Consider the following 17,518-nt stretch of genomic DNA (forward strand, 5'->3'; position numbering starts at 1 on the left):
AAGAATGATAATGTGTGCACTCTACTGGGTGAGCTACCCCTTAGCCCAGTAAATATATATTTAAAGTCAGCCAGTTTGGGGTCCAGGCAGTACCGCACCTGGTTAAGTGCACCCACTACAGTGTACAAGAACCTGGGTTCAAAGTCCTGGTCCCCATGTGTAGGGGGAAAGATTCATGAGTGGTAAAATGGAGCTGCAGGTATCTCTCTGTCTCTCTCCCTCTTTATTTTCCCATTACTGCTCAATTTCTCTCTGTCTCTATCCAACAATAAATAATTTAAATATTTTTGAAAAGAGGAAAAAAAATCATCCAGTTTTTTTCCTGGATTATGATAACTATAGATAGGATAAGTTTTAATCAATGGAAATGTCATTTGGAAAGACATTTGAGAAAGTTTTGGCTCAGTCAGTATTTTTTCTTTCTAATGAAATTAAGTTTTATATTTGACAAGTCTGTTTTACTCAAAATCATATTGGGCAACTCTTTCAATGGCAGTAACATAAAATAGCTATTTTTAAAAATATAAATCTTACTGGTGTATTTTATTTTTGATCACTGAGAGTTTCCCTAGATATTGGATTGTTTTCAATAAGTATACATCACATTCTTTTTAAAATTTTTATTGAAGTGCTCAAATAAGTTATAAAGCTTCCCCTTTTAATAATGTCAAAATTATTCTCTTAACCTTTTTATTAGTGATTTAATAATAATTAACAATATTGTAGGATAAGAGGGGTACAATTCCCACCACCAAAGTTCCATATTCCATCCCCTCCGAGAGTATGAACCAAAATTCTTTATGGAGTGCAGAAGATGGGAAGTCTGGCTTCTGTAATTGCTTCTCCACTGTACATGGATGTTGGTAGGTCAATCTTTACTCCCAGCTATTTCTATCTTTCCCTAGTGAGGTAGGGCTCCAAAGATGTGAGGTTCCAGGACACACTGGTGAGGTCATCTGCCCAGGGAAGTCAGGTTGGCATCTTAGCATCTGAAGCTTGGTGTCTGAAAATAATTAAGATATAAAGCAAGACAAATTGTTTAATAATCAGAACCCTAAAGATAGGAATATAGCAGATGGAACTAAAGGTCTTCGTGTGGGAAGAAGCTGACCTAGTAGCTCTTTCCAAAACAGAGACCCCAAATCTTAATGTGTAATATTCTTGCCTTTAGGTTCATGATTAGTCAACCATTTGTTCTCCATTATATCTTAACTCTTTTCAGTCACCAGGTTCCAGATGATACCATGATGCCAACCTGACTTCCTTGGGCAGAAGACTCCACCATGTTTCTTGGAGCCCCACCTTCCCAGATCCCTGCTCAACAAGGGAGAGAGAGAAATGCTGGGAGTATGGATTGACCTGTCAACACCCATGTTCATTGGAGAAGCAATTGCAGAAGTCAGACCTTCTACCCCACAATGATCCTGGGTCCATACTCCCAGAAGGATAAAGAATAGGGAAAATATAAATGGAAGGGATTGGATATGGAGATCTGGGGGTGGGCACTGTGTGGAAATGTATCCCTCTTATCCTATAGTCTTGTAAATATGTCAATTTTATAAATAAAAATTAGGAAAAGAAGCTGAGAAGTCTATTTTAGGTACACTCTAAGGGCTCCATGACTTTAGTAATTTTTCTGTAGATATCAAGCTTTTGGTAAAAGAGTACTTATATTTAGACTCTGATATTTATCTTTCCATCTTTTATTTTTTGTTATATTTATTTTATTCATTGGATAGACAGCCAGAAATTGAGGTGTAAGGCGGTGACAGAGAGGGACAGATACAGAGAGACACCTGCAATACTGCTTTACCACTTTCAAAGTATTCCCCCTGCAGGTGGGGCCAGGGACTCAAACTCAAAGTCCTTGTGGATTGTAGCATGCATAGTCAACCAGGTGTGCCACCACCTGGCCCTGCAGACTCTGCTATTTATATAGCACATAGTATTCACTGATTATTCTTAAAAAGTGAGCAATCACCAAATTATGTAATAACAATATGATCTATCACTATCACCAAGGGCAAGTATTAGTCAGCTCAGAACAAAGAATTCTTAAGGAAGATCTTAGATATTATAAGGTGTGTTTATATATATAAGGAAGGGAATTAAAGGTTATGGGTCTTGATCAGAATAGCATTTAACCAATGTGTAGGATGTAGACAACACAATAATTTTATAGATGATTATCAACTGGCCTGGAAAAGATGGTTATTGTCAGGATGTCTCCAGTAGATAAAAAAGAAAAAATGAATGGGTATTAGATGAGAAGTTGAGAAAAACATGAGCATGGACTTGCATGTCTAGTTTTGCAAAAGTGCCCTTAACATATAACCTCATGGGGCCAGGTCATGGCACACCTGGTTGAGTACACGTTACAATGCTTAAGGACCCAGTTCAAGCTCCCAGTCCTCACCTGCAGAGGGAAAGCTTCATGAGTGGTGAAGCAGAACTATAGGTGTCTCTCTGTCTCTCTCCCTTGCTATCTCCCTCTCCCCTTATCCCCTCTCAATTTCTGGCTATTTATATCCAATAAATAAAGATAATTAAAAAAATTAAATATATATAACCTTGTTCTCTGAGAACAAATCACAGTATCATGCTAATATAGACTGAAATAACTAAAGTAGGGGCTTAGTTTGTTTTTTGCATAATAAAGTGTCCATTTGGCATCTACATAAAAACAGCCATTGGCATAATAATTGCAGTCACTCATATAATTGACATATATATATATATATATATATATATATATATATATATATATATATATATGGAAGCAATATTTTTGCAATTGTTAAAATGTAGAATCAGCCCCAATGCACCCAACAGATAAATAGATAAAGAATTCATGGTATGGCCTGCAAGATAGTGCACTTGCTTTGCCATGTGTATGACCCAGGTTTAAGCCTGGCCTCTAATACACTCAGGAAATTTTAATGCTGTGGTATCTTTCCCTCTCTCCCTCTGTCTCTCTCCTTCTACTTGGCAAAAAAAAAAAAAGTTGGCTCAGGGTGGTGAAGCCCTGGCAATGATAAAAAACAAAAATGAGGTAGATGTCCTTGATGGAAAACTACTCAGGTATTTGAAAATATTAAACCATGTATTTTGCAACATGATGGAATTTGAGGTGATTATACTAAGAGTAGCAACCCAGAAAGTGAAAGACAGTTCCAGAATAGTTTAATTTATGTGAAATATAAACAACCAAAGCAAATGAGCTGGTAAGACACAACAAAAGCATTTCGTTGACTCTGGGGAAAATATGAAAGCTACCAGAGTAGCTACCAGAGTAGAAAGGGAAGGAATATGGAAGGAATAGGTAGAGGGGATCTTTAGGGTAGAGTGATACCACTAAACTTTGGTGGTTTCACTGCCATTAAACCTCTGTAAGTTTCTGAATGCTTGACTTTTTTCCTCCCTCATTATTTTCTAATAGGTTCTGCATTAAAAGCTATAAGAACAGCAGCTAATCCCATCCAATTGTCTCTAAATAAGGAGAAGCTGAAAGATAATGAAAAGGCATCAAAAGAGGAATAAGAGAAGTAGAGGAATACAGCAGCTATGGTGTGCTCTTTGGAGAATAGAGATGAGTGTCTGATGTGTGGATCTTGAGGATAAATTTAGAAGGGACCAGCACTTCTCTGCAAAACAAACCTTGCATATAAGGAATGACTAGGTGTTCCTCTGGCACTTTTTATGATGACCTCAGTTTTGCTGGTCAAAACTGAGTTGTAACCATGAGCCAGAGAAAAACAAAAAGTCACATAAAGAGGAAAACCCATAAGACTATCAGCAGACTTCTCCACACAAATTTTAAAAGCCAGAAAATAATGGCAAGATATCTATAAAACACTCAATGAGAAAGAATAGTATACCCTGCTAGACTGTCATCAGAGTAGGTGGAGAGATAAAAACCTTATTTGGTTTAGTATACATGTTACAATGTCCAAGGAGTCAGATTCAAGTCCCTGGTTCCCATCTGTAGGGGAAAGCTTCACAAGTGCAGAACGCATCTAAGTTTTTATAAGAGGGCTATTAAATGTGCTGGGCTAGCTTCACAGGTGTGAGAGAGAGGACCAGGAACTCATGGCGGAGCAGGAACACAATCCAATGTGTTTATTAATCAGAAAAGAATCTGCTTTTAAATATCTTCTAAGATGGAAGTATGTGGGAGACAGTAAAAAGGCAACACTCCACTAGGCCCTTGAGAAACATGGAGTCAGGAGTGACATGGTGGAAGACAGTAAAAAGGCAACACTCCATTAGGCCCTTGAGATACAAGGAGTTGGGAGTGACACCATGGCCTTCTGTTGTATCCACATCTTCCCTGATTGTGGCCATTTGCATCATGAACACTAGCAAATGTACCTAGACTTAAGCTTGGATTTTTGTTAGCTGCTAAATAGACCAAAACACATAGAGGAAGCTTGCTGATAACAGGAACTGCCTAAACTTTTGTAACTGATTCCTTATTATTTAACTGATGATGTGAAGTATATATACATGTATTATCCTAAATAAAGTTTGCTATGCTATGTCTTTGGTATAAGCCTTCCCTACCCATCAGCTCTAGTTCCTCCTCTCAGGACCATTCAACTTGTCCCCAGGCAGGACGTGGAGACTAGAGAAGTGGTAGGGTGGAAAACAGGAAGTGATTAGGAGAGGGGATGGAGCAAAAAAGAGCGCAAACAGAACATAGAAAGCTTCCATCTAACCAGTGGGGATTAAACCAATACCCTGCAGGCAGGGCAGGTCTCAGGCAAAACAGTGATTATGTAAATAGACCACAACATCAAGCAATGCAGCAGACCTGGCATAATCAACAAGATCACCCCCTTTCTTTTTATCTAATGGTCATAGTATCAGGAATACGGGGTGCTTTGTGAGGCAGGGAGACTGATAGGAGGCATACCTTTGGGGTACTACTATCCCTCCTTGCTCAACCTCTCAGTCAAGAGAGAGACTAACAGGATGGACACACCCCTCAGGTTCAAGCCTTGCCAAGCTCAGCCACATCCTCACAATTTCCCAACATCTCCCTCTTACTTAATGGACATATATAAATGGGTCAATGTCTGTAAAAGACTTCATATCTGTCAGGGGAATAACTGTGTAGGGGTGAACAGAAACCTATATCATACAGGTGTTTTTAAAAGAACTGGCACAAGACAGGGAGGAACAAGTAGGAGAGCAACAAGAACCAGTGTGATGCCAAGGGGAGGCCTGAAGGGGTGTTTCCTGCCTCAAATTATCAAATATTTAAGGAAAATATTGGTGGGACACTTTCCCACCTAAAACTCAAAATCATCTTTGATGATACAGACCTAATTGCAAGGAAGACTAAAACAAAAATAAACCAATAGGACTAGATCAAATTGAAAAGCTTCTACACAGCAAGAGAAACCACCACCCAAACAAAGAGACCTTTTACAGGATAGGAGAAGATATTTATATGCTATATATCATACAAGAAGCTAATAGATAAAATATATAGAGTTCACCAAACTTAGCAACAAAAAAGCAAATGACACAATGCAAAAGTGGGGAAAGGATATGGAAAGAATATTCACCACAGAAAAGATACAAAAGGCAAACAGATGTATGGGAATAATCCTAGAGGTACCAGGACTAGGAGAAATGAGGGTCTTAAAGAGAATACAAGAGGTTTCCTATAGTCTTAGAAAGAGATTAGATGGGGGCAGAGCCAAGATGGCAACGTGGAAGCAGCTGCTTGTGTGAGCTCTGACAACTGCTGGAAAGGGTAAGATCATGGCCTTCAGCAAGACAGGGAACAAGGTTTTCTAAGCATGACATCAAGGAGGTGACTATAGCTCAATTTGGGTTAGAAAATAGAGCAAAAAGAAAGGAAATTTTTTATTATTTCTTTCCACCCCCATAACCAGACCCCAGGGGTAGGGAGCTGCTGCTAGCAGGTTCCCTGCTGACCTTTTTTCTTTACCAAGATTTCTGGCTCACAGGGGTGCCATTCCAATCCTGTTCCTTTCTAAATCCCTTGGCTATTTTTTTTTCTCTGAGTAAGTGACTTAGGGCCAATTGGAGTGACAAAATATGTTAAGCAAAGCCTCACCCCACCTGGAAGGACTGCCTGGAAGTTGTTTTTTTTTTTCCTTTCAATCAGTTGTCTGGGCTCACTGTGCCTGAGCTAACCAGGAGCCGTCCAAGTTGCAGACCCACTGTTGGGGCTTTTTACTATGTTCTATTTCATTATTACTATTATATATACATGTATCACTTTGCCCCTCCTCTCAGGTGGACCAAAATTAACTCTTAGTACATTTTTCATTGCTAGGCGATTAGGTGTCTTATCCATTGTGAGAGGAACTTGTTTTACTCTTCATACCTCCTCTATCCACTTTCCCCCTTCTCCCTCCTCCGAGCTAATAAAACTAAATTAATTAATTAATTAAAAACTCTCCTTTCACTGCTCTGGTTTTTTATAGTTTTTTTCTTTTTCTTTTCTCTCTTTCTTTTCCTCTATCTTCCTTTCTTCCTTCCTCCTTCTTCTGCTTTCTGAATTCACTGATATTCATTTGTGAATTATTTTGGGGAAGAAAACTGACTCAGAGTGGACTCTTTTTGTGTGTGTCCCTGCTCTACTTCCCTTTCTCCTCTTGATACCCATAGAATTTACAATGGACAGTAGATTTGCATAATTGTCTACTCCTGCTATTCCTTTTTTTCTTTCTCTTTTTCATTTGGATGTGGCTGCTATTTTTTTCTTGGACTGGAAACATTGCTGGGCTAACTGGTATTGGTTAAACTGCTTCAATCCTTGCTTCAGTTACTATTGTGATTTCTGAGGGTGGTGATTGCATTTATCATAAAGGTATTTAGTATAGCGTGGCTTGTACCCAAAAAAAACAACTGAGGAACAACAGAACATAAAAATAAAAAACACATTAATAAAAAAATGGTTAGATCAAGAGCAAATAAAACTGCTACTACAATGAATGAAGACAAGAGCCTAGAAGAAACTACAAATCATCCAGAAGTAACCATAGATAAGAAAAGCATGAAAGCAATAATAAACTTATTAATCACAGAAATGAAAACAAATTTGGAGGAAAGGGATAGCAGTACTAGAGAAACAACAGATGAGACCCTCAAGGAAAATGCTAACTATCTTGAGGCAACTAGAGAACTGAAAGGTGAAATAGCTGAACTGAAGAAAGAAACAGAGGGAAGGAAAACCAGACTAACAGAAGCAGAAAACAGAATTAGCCAGACAGAAGATGAGCTAGAGAAAACTAATAAAAAAAGAAAAAAGAGCTCAAAAAGAGATTGATAGACACTGAAAACAACAGAGACATATGGGATGTTCTCAAAAGAAGTAAAATTCATATAATTGGCCTGCCAGAGGAAGAAACAGAGGAAGGGGAAGTAAACATTCTAAAGTAAATTATAGAAGAAAACTTTTGCAGACCTGAACAACAGAAAGGACATTAAGATTCAAGAGGCCCAGAGAGTCCTAAACAGAATCAACCCAGACCTGAAGACACCAAGACACATCATAGTTACAATGAAAAGAAGTAAGGATAAAGAAAGTATCCTAAAGGCTGTAAGAGAGAAACAAAAAGTCACATACAGGGGAAAACCCATAAGACTATCAGCAGACTTTTCCACTCAAACTATAAAAGCCAGAAGGGAGTGGCAAGATATCTATCGAGCCCTGAATGAAAAAGGGTTTCAACCAAGGATAATATATCCTGCTAGACTTTCAATCAAACTAGATGGAGTCATCAAAACCTTCTTAGACAGACAACATTCAAAGAAGGCAACCACCACCAAGCCTACCCTGAAAGAGATTCTAAAAGACCTCTTATAAACAAGAACATCACTATAATAGTGGCAATATATCAGAGCAAATAAAAAATTGCTGAATAATGGCACTACAATACATTAAATCCATAATATCAGTAAATGTCAATGGCTTAAACTCAGCCATCAAAAGGCAGAGTGAGAGGATGGATCAGAAAGCATAACACAACCATATGCTGCTTGCAAGAATCCTAACAAGACAAACACAGACTTCAAGTGAAAGGATGAAAAACTATCATACAGGCTAATGAACCACAAAAAAGGCAGGAACAGCCATCCTCATCTCTGACACAATAGACTTTTAATTAAATAAAGTAATAAAATATAGGCAAGGACATTACATAATGATTAGAGGATCAATCATCCAAGAAGACTTAACAATTATTAACATCTATGTACCCAATGAGGGACCATCTAAATACATGAAGCACATACTCAAAGAACTACAAAAATACATCAATAGTAATACAATAATAGTGGGAGATTCTAACACTCCACTCTCACACTTAGATCAACGAAGCAGAGAATCAACAAAGAAACAAGACAATTAAATGAAGAGATGGACAGACTAGACCTCTTGGACATTTTCAGAGTTCTTCACACCAAAAACTCGAATACACATTCTTTTCAAATCCACACAGCACATACTCAAGGAAATACCACGTTAGGCCACAGAAACCACATCAGCAAATTCAAAAGCATTGAAATCATCCCAAGTATCTTCTCAGACCACAGTGGAGTAAAGCAAACAGAAAATTTAACAACAAATAGAAAATTATTAAAAGACACAGAATTTGGAAACTAAACAACATGCTGCCTAAGACCTAGTGGGTCAGAGAGACACTCAAGCAGGAAACTCAAATGTTCCTGGAAACAAATGAAAATTAGCACACAAGCTATCAAAATATTTGGGACACAGCTAAAGCAGAGGGAAACTCACAGCCATACAATCACATATTAAAGAACAAGAAAAGTTCAAATAAATGAACTTACTGTACACATTAAGGACTTAGAGGAAGAGGAACAAAGGAACCATAAATCAACCAGAAGGACAGAAATCACTAAAATTAGAGCAAAAATAAACAACATTGAAAATAAGAGAACCATACAAAAGATCAATGAAGCCAAATGTTGGTTCTTTGAAAAATTAAACAAGATTGACAACCCCCTAGACAGACTCACAAAAAAAGGATAAGACTCAAATTAATAAAATTGTAAATCATAGAGAATATATCACAACTGACACCACAGAAATCCAGAAAATCATGTGACACTTGTATGAAGAACTAACGCCACCAAGCTAGAGAATCTGGAAGAAATGGAAGAATTCCTAGAAACATATGCCCTTCCAAAACTGAACCAAGAAGAACTACAAAACCTAAATACACCAATCACAGACAAAGAAATCAAAACAGTTATTAAGAATCTCCCCAACAACAAAAGTCCTGGACCAGATGGCTTCACAAACAAATTCTACAAAACTTTCAAGAAACAGTTAATACCTAAACTTCTAAAGCTCTTCCACAAATCGAAGAAACAGGAATACTCCCTTCCACCTTCTATGAAGCCAATATCACTCTGATAACAAAACCAGATAAGGACATAACAAAAAAGGAAAACTATAGACCAATATCTCTGATGAAAATAGATTTCAAAATATTAAACAAGATCCTGACCAACCAGATACAGCAGTATATCAAAAAGATTGTTCATCACGACCAAGGGGGATTTATTCCAGGAGTGCAAGGCTGGTTTAATATATGTAAGTCAATCAATGTCATTCACCACATCAATAAAAGCAAAACCAAAAACCACATATTTATCTCAATAGATGTAGAGAAAGCCTTTGACAAAATCCAACACCCATTCATGCTCAGAACTCTACAAAAAAATGGGAACAGATGGGAAATTCCTCAAGATAGTGGAGTCCGTATATAGCGAACCTACAGCCAACATCACACTCAATGGACAGAAGCTGAAAGCATTACCCCTCAGATCTGGGACTAGACAGGGCTGTCCACTATCACCATTACTCTTCAACATAGTATTGGAAATTCTTCCCATAGCAATCATGATAGAGAAAGAAATCAGTGTAATACAGATTGGAAGGGAAGAAGTCAAGCTCTCACTATTTGCAAATGATATGATAGCATACATTGAAAAACCTACTAAAGAATCCAGCAGAAAACTACTGGAAGTTATTAGGCAATATAGCAAGACATCCAGAAAAGACATCCAGAAATCACTCCCATTCACTGTTGCAGCAAAATCAATCAAATACCTAGGAATAAAGCTGACCAATGAAGTGAAAGACTTGTATACTGAAAACTCATAGTTTCTCAAGGAAATAGAAACTGATACCAAGAAATGGAAAGACATCGGATGCTCATGGATTGGAAGAATAAATATCATCAAAATGAATATTCTCCCCAGAGCCATATACAGATTTTACAAGATATCCATCAAAGTTCCACCAAGCTTCTTTAAGAGAATAGAACAAAAACTACAATCATTTATCTGGAATCAGAAAACACCTAGAATTGCCAAAACCATCTTGAGGAAAAGAAACAGAAATGCGGGCATCACACTCCCAGATCTCAAACTATATTATAAGGCTGTCATCATCAAAACAGCCTGATACTGGAACAAAAATAGGCACACAAACCAGTGGAACAGAATTGAAAGCCCAGAACTAAACCCCCACACCTATGCACATCTAATCTTTGATAAGGGGGCCCAAAGTACTAAATGCAAAAAGGAGGCTCTCTTCTATAAATAGTGCTGGGAAAACTGGGTTGTAACATACAGAAGAATGAAATTGAACCACCTTATCTCACGAGAAACAAAAATCAACTCCAAGTGGATCAAGGACCTGGATGTTATACTGGAAACTATCAAATACTCGGAGTAAAAAAATGGTGGACCATTTTCCCACCTAAACCTCAATGACATCTTTGATGAAACAAACCCAACTGCAAGGAAGACTAAGCAAAAGCAAACCAATGGGACTACATCAAATTGAAACGCTTCTGCACATCCAAAGAAACTATCACACAAACAAACACCTCACAGAATGGGAGAAGATCTTCACATGTGATACATCAGATGAGAGACTAATCACGAAAATATACAAAGAGCTCAGCAAACTTAGCAACAAAAAAGCAAATGACCCCATCCAAAAAATGGGCAGAGGATATGAACAAAACATTCACTACAGAGGAGATCCAAAAGGCTAACAAACATATGAAAAACTGCTCTAGGTCACTGATTGTCAGAGAAATGCAAATTAAGACAACATTGAGATACCACCTCACCCCTGTGAGAATGGCATACATCAAAAAGGACAGCAGCAACAAATGCTGGAGAGGTTGTGGAGACAGAGGAACCCTTCTGCATTGCATGGGAATGTAAATTGGCTCAGCCTCTCTGGTGAGCAGTCTGGAGAACTCTCACAAGGCTAGACATAGACCTTCCATATGACCCGGTAATTCCTCTCCTGGGAAGTCCTCCTGAAGGACTCCATAAACCCAACCAAAAAGAGGTGTGTACTCCTATGTTCATAGCAGCACAATTCATAATAGCTAAAACCTGGAAGAAACCCAGGTGCCCAAAAATCAGATGAGTGGCTGAGGAAGCTGTGGTATATATACATAATGGAATACTATGCAGCTATTAAGAGCAATGAACCCACCTTCTGTGACCCATCTCTGACCCATCTAGAAGGAATTATGTTAAGTGTGCTAAGTCAGAAAGATAAAGATGATTATGGGATGTCCCCACTCATCAACATAAGTTGAGAAAGAAGAACAGAAAGGGAAGCTAAAAGCAGGATCTGATTAAATCGAGAGTAGGGCACCAAAGTAAAAACCCTGTGGTGATGGTGAGGATGGACATTCGGCTTTCAGGGTAGTGGGGGGGGGGGCAAGGGGGAGGAAATGGGACACAGTCTTTTGGTGGGAATTGTGTTTATGTACACTCCTATTAAAGTGTAGTCATATAAACCACTATTTAACTAATATGAGAGGGGAAAATTGATCATATGTCTAGAACTTTTTAAAACACAGACTGAGTCTTCTTAATACATAGGCTGAGTCTTTGATATATCAACTCTCTCAAAAGTCTAGACCAGGTAGAACAGAAGCAACCGGTGGCACCACTATATACAAGATGCTGGGTATTATACAGCAAACCCTAACAAAGGGACTTTTCAAAGTTAACCCAATTACCAAATAATGTGATGATAACAATAACTATCCATTGTCTTCTTGAACCCTAAGACAGCAGGAACCTCACATTTCCACTATAGAGCCTATATTTCCCCCAGTCCTGGAACCTTAGGGTGTGGCCCACTTTCCTGCATACTCCTCCCAATTCATATCAAATAATATTGCATCCACTGATCGCAACCTAAGCAACACGAGTGCCACCCAGCATGCTTCACTTCAGATGTGTCCAGAGACTTCAGGTGTGGAATGCCTACCCTTCAGCTTCATTACTCAGGGGAGACCTTTCCTTTCATAGTATTCTCTAATTCCATTTCAGGTGTTCCACTCCCCAATAAAGTCCCAAAACCTAGATATAGACCAGGTCCCCTGAGACACAGCATATGTTCACACATGCCCATAAACCAGGGGAAAAATTTATACCTGAGAGTAGAAGTACACAAGAGTCTGCAGAGAGTACCCCCCAACACTTTATCTGCACTATTCCAGCCTGTAGGTCCACGATTGGTCAACAGTTTGTTTGCCTTTGTATGTTAACTCTCTTTTCAGCCACCAGGTGCCAGATGCCATCATGATGCCGACCAGACTTCCCTGGACTGACAACCCCACCAATATGCCCTGGAGCTCTGCTTCCCCAGAGACCCACCCTACTCAGGAAAGAGAGAGGCAGACTGAGAGTATGGATCAACCAGTCAACACCCATGTTCAGTGGGGAAGCAATTACAGAAGCCAGACCTTCCACCTTCTGCAACCCACAACAACCCTGAGTCCTTACTCCCAGAGGGATAGAGAATTGAAAAGCTATCAGGGGAGGGGATGGGATATGGAGATTGGGTGGTGCGAATTGTGTGGAGCTGTACTCCTATCCTATGGTTTTGTTAATATCTCCTTCCTTAAATTAAAAAAAGAGTTTAGAATATCAATAATAATTATTATTATAACCAGGTCAGTTGGGAGGGGTGTTTTCTGTGAAAATCCAGTGGTTATTATATATATATATTAATATACTTGACTTCACTATGCTCTGAACCCTTTTAGTAATATCTGAACCTCTTTGTATTTTAGATGCTTACAAGGCCAAAAGGTCTTGATCTGTCTGGCCTAAAGTTGTAGCTGATTTAGATGTTTACAGAGATATATCTTCAGATATAGTTTTAGAGAATCATGAACAATTTAATTCCATTATTAAGAGTTTGATCATATTGCAAATCTAAGATACTAAATGTTTATGAAAAAGCTAATATTTGTGCTTAGGGCTATGGTCTAGGTAGTTAGGGAACTTGAAATATTAAATCTGTCCCCCAACATATCATATTACTAATGATAGAACTAAAAAGTGATAGGACTAAAATTTCATGTCTTTCCCACCACTGAAGGTCTGTGTCCTCCGCTCTCCCCACAAGGTAACCATTACAGTTTCCCAATTTAAATATGGGTTTTGTTGTGTATGGTTTTTTTTTAAGTATGTGTGTTCACTTCTCTAAATTCCACATATGAGTAAGACCATCCTGTAGCTTTCCTTTACCTCTTTGCATATTTCACTAAACATAATGTTCTCAAGTTCCATCCATTTTATCCCAAAGGATGTAAAATCATCTTTTTTATTGCTGAGTAGTACTCCATTGAGTGTATGTCCCATATATTTTTTTATCCAGTTATCTGTCAAGGAACATTTTGGTTGCTTCCAAATTTATCTTATTGTGGACAATGCAGCTATGAACATGGGGCTACATATATCCCTTTGAATTAGTGATATTATCTCTTTTGGATAAATGCCTAGGATTGGAATTGGCTGAATCATAAGGTATTTTCATCTGTCTTTGCTAGAGGATTCTCCATACTGTTCTCCATAATGGCTGTACCATTTTGCATTCCCACCAGCAGTGTATGAGTTCCTTTCTCTCCACATCCTTTCCAATATTTATCTTCTCCTGTTTTGTTGATGAAGGCCATTCTTACAGGTGAGGTGGCATTTCAATGTGGTTTTAATTGCATTTCTCTGGCAATGAGTGAATTAGAGCATTTCTGCATATGTCTGTGGGCCATGCATATCTCTTCTTTGAAGAACTGTCTATGCATGTCCTCTGCCCACTTTTTTTATTGGGTTGCTCTTTTCCTTTTTGTTGAGCTGTATGAGTACTTTATAGATGCTTGATATCAAGTTTTGTCTGAAGTATGATGTGTGAATATTTTCTCCCATTTACTGGATTTCCTGTTTATCTTTATGGAGTTTTCTTTTTAACATATGGAAGCTTTATAATTTGATACAGTCCCATTTATTTAATCTTATTTTTGTTTCCCTTGCCCACGGGGTGAAGTATCCAAATACGTCTTTAGTGCTAATGTCATGAAATGTTTCACCAATGTTCTTCTATGTATTTTATACTTTCAGGTCTGATATCCAGATCTTTGATCCATTTTGAGTTAATTTTGGTGTGTGGTGTTAATTGGTGGTCTAGTATTTTTCTACGTGTGGCTATCCAATTCTGCCTACACCATTTTTTAAGGATACTTTCTTTACCTCAATGGGCAGATTTGGTTCCTTTGTCATATCTGAGGTGTCTGTACATGTATGGATTGAGTTCTGGACTCTATCCTAGTCCATTGGTCCATATATGACCATTTTTGTTCCAATACCACACTGTTTTGATTACTACTACTTTGTAGTATAACCTGAAGTTGGGTATTGTGATGCTTCCATTTTTCTCCTTTTTCCTTAGGAGTGCTTTATAATTTGATGTAGTCCCATTTTTTAATCTTATTTTTGTTTCCCTTGCCCACGGGGTGAAGTATCCAAATACGTCTTTAGTGCTAATGTCATGAAATGTTTCACCTATATGTTCTTCTATGTATTTTATACTTTTAGGTCTCATATCCAGATCTTTGACCCATTTTGAGTTAATTTTCATGTTTTTTTTTAAGTTCCACACACATTTTTGAATAATCTGTTTGATTTCATTGAAATATGTCATTGTGATTTTAATAGGGATTGTGTTGATTCCTTTTAGTGGAATTTCCACTTTAATGATATGTATTCTCCCAGTCCATGAATAGGGGACCGTCTTCCATTTCTTTTTGTCATCCTCTATTTCTTTTAACAATGTCTTAAAGTTTTCCTTGAAAAGGTTCTGTACATCCTTTTTTAGATTTATTCCTAGGTATTTGATCTTTTTGAATTCAATTGTAAATAGTATTGCTTCCTACAGTTTTGTTTATTCTGAACCATCTTTTGCATAAAGAAATGCCAGATTTATGCATATTGATTTTATAGCCTGCTATTTTACTGAATTTACTGATGATTTTCAATAGTTTCTTGGCAGTTTCCAGGGTCCTGTAGGTATACCCAACATATCATCTGCAAGTAATGAGAGTTTAACTTCATCCTTTCTCATTTGGATTCTTTGATCTCTTTCTTGTTTGATTGTGATGGTGAGGACTTCTAGGACTATGTTGAGTAAAAGTGGTAAGGGTGGGCACCCTTGTCTATTTCCTGATTTTAGGAAAAAAGCTTTCAATTTTCCCCCATTTATTATGATGTTAGCCATGGGCTTATCATATGTAGCCTTTATTATGTTAAGGAATTCCCCTTCCACTCCCTGTTTCTTGAGGGTCTTACTCATGACTTTTTTTTTAGTTTTATTTATTGGATAGAAAAAGCCAGAAATCAAGAGGGATGTGGTGATAGAGACAGAGAGACACCTGCAGCACAGGTTCATCACTTGCAAAGCTTTTCCCCTGCAGGTGGGGACCAGGGGCTCGAACCCAGGTCCTTGAACATTGTAACATGTGCACTCAACCAGGTGCTCCACCACCTGTTCCCCAAGGGCCTTTATCATAAGTGGATGTTGGACCTTGTTGAATGCTTTTTCTGCATCAATTAATAAAATCATGTGATTTTTCTTTTTCTTTATGTTTTTTAATATAGTGGATTACATTGATTGACTTGTAGATGTTGAACCATTCATGTTTCCCAGAGATGAATCCCACTTGGTCTTGAAAGCTTATTCTCTTAATATGTTGTTGTATTTGATTAGCCAAGATTTTGTTGAGGATCTTTGTATCAACATTTATCAGGGATATGGGTTTATAGTTTTATTTTTTTGGTGGAGTCCTTTCCTTCTTTGAGGATTAGGGTGATGTTAGCCTCATAGAGTGTGTTTTGAAGTGTTCCCTCTTTTATTTTCTGGAAGAATTTGATGAGGATGGGTGTTAGTCCTTTTAATGTTTTTTAACATTCACTGGTATAGCCATACAGGCCCAGGCTTTTGTTCTTGAGTAGGATTTTGATTACTGCTTCAATTTCTTTACTAGTTATGTTTATCTACTTCCTCTTGTGTCAAGGCTATCAGGTGGAATGACTCAAAGAATGTTCCCATTTCTTCTAAATTGTTAAATTTAGTTCTATACAGATGCCCATAATAGTCTTGCATAACAGTTGATTGTCTACCTCATCTATTATAATATCTCCTTTCACTTTACCATAGAACTATCTCTTTTTCTCTCTCTAGTGGTTTATCTACTTTATCCTTTCAGGGAACCAGCTCTTGGTTTCATTAATCTTCCTGATAGTCTTTTTGTTTTCTATTTCATTGTTTTTTTTTTTTTTTGCTCTGATTTTGACTATTTCCTGTTTTCTGCTGACTGTTGGGTGTCTAATTGGTTCAGTTTGATTGTTAGGTGGTTTACTAGAGATGTCCCTTATTTACTAACGTGGGCCAGGATTGCTATGAATTTCTCTGTGAGGACTGCTTTTGCTGCATCCCACAGGGTCTGGTAGCTGGTTTCTTCACTTTTCACAGGTATCAAGGTAATTCTTAATTTCTTTTTTGATCTCTTCAGTGATCCATGTACTGTTTAGAAGAGTATTGTTTAGTCTCCAGACTTTGGGGCAATTTATTTTTCTTTTTTGGTTGATTTCTAATTTCATGCCTTCATAGTCTGAAAAGGCACATTTTATAATTTTGATATTTGCATATTTGTTTAGGCTGTCTTTGTGGCCCAGCATGTGATTGTTCCTTGTGAATGTTCCATGTGTACTTTAGAAGAATATGGATTTGTTTCTTTTGGGATGAAAAGTTCTGAATATATCTATTAGGTACATTTCATCTATGGTTTCATTTAAGATAACAATTTTCTCTTGACTCTTTTTTTTTGTTCAGATGTTCTATCTCTTGCTCTGAGTGGCATGTTAAAGTTCAGTGAGTATTTGTCTTGCATATTTTGGTGCAGCTGTGGTTGGGTTATATATATTTCTTTGTTGGATTAATACTTTAACAATTTTTGTAGTGTCCCTCTCTATCTCCAGATTTTTCTTTACTTGAAAGTCTATTTTATCAGAAAACAGAATAGTTTTCCCTGCCTTTATTTATTTATTTATTTATTTATTTAAGAAAGGATAAATTAACAAAACCATAGGGTAGGAGGGGTACAACTCCACACAATTCCCACCACCC

Source organism: Erinaceus europaeus, chromosome 16 (genome assembly GCF_950295315.1).
Source record: "Erinaceus europaeus chromosome 16, mEriEur2.1, whole genome shotgun sequence".
In the NCBI taxonomy this organism is placed as follows: domain Eukaryota; kingdom Metazoa; phylum Chordata; class Mammalia; order Eulipotyphla; family Erinaceidae; genus Erinaceus; species Erinaceus europaeus.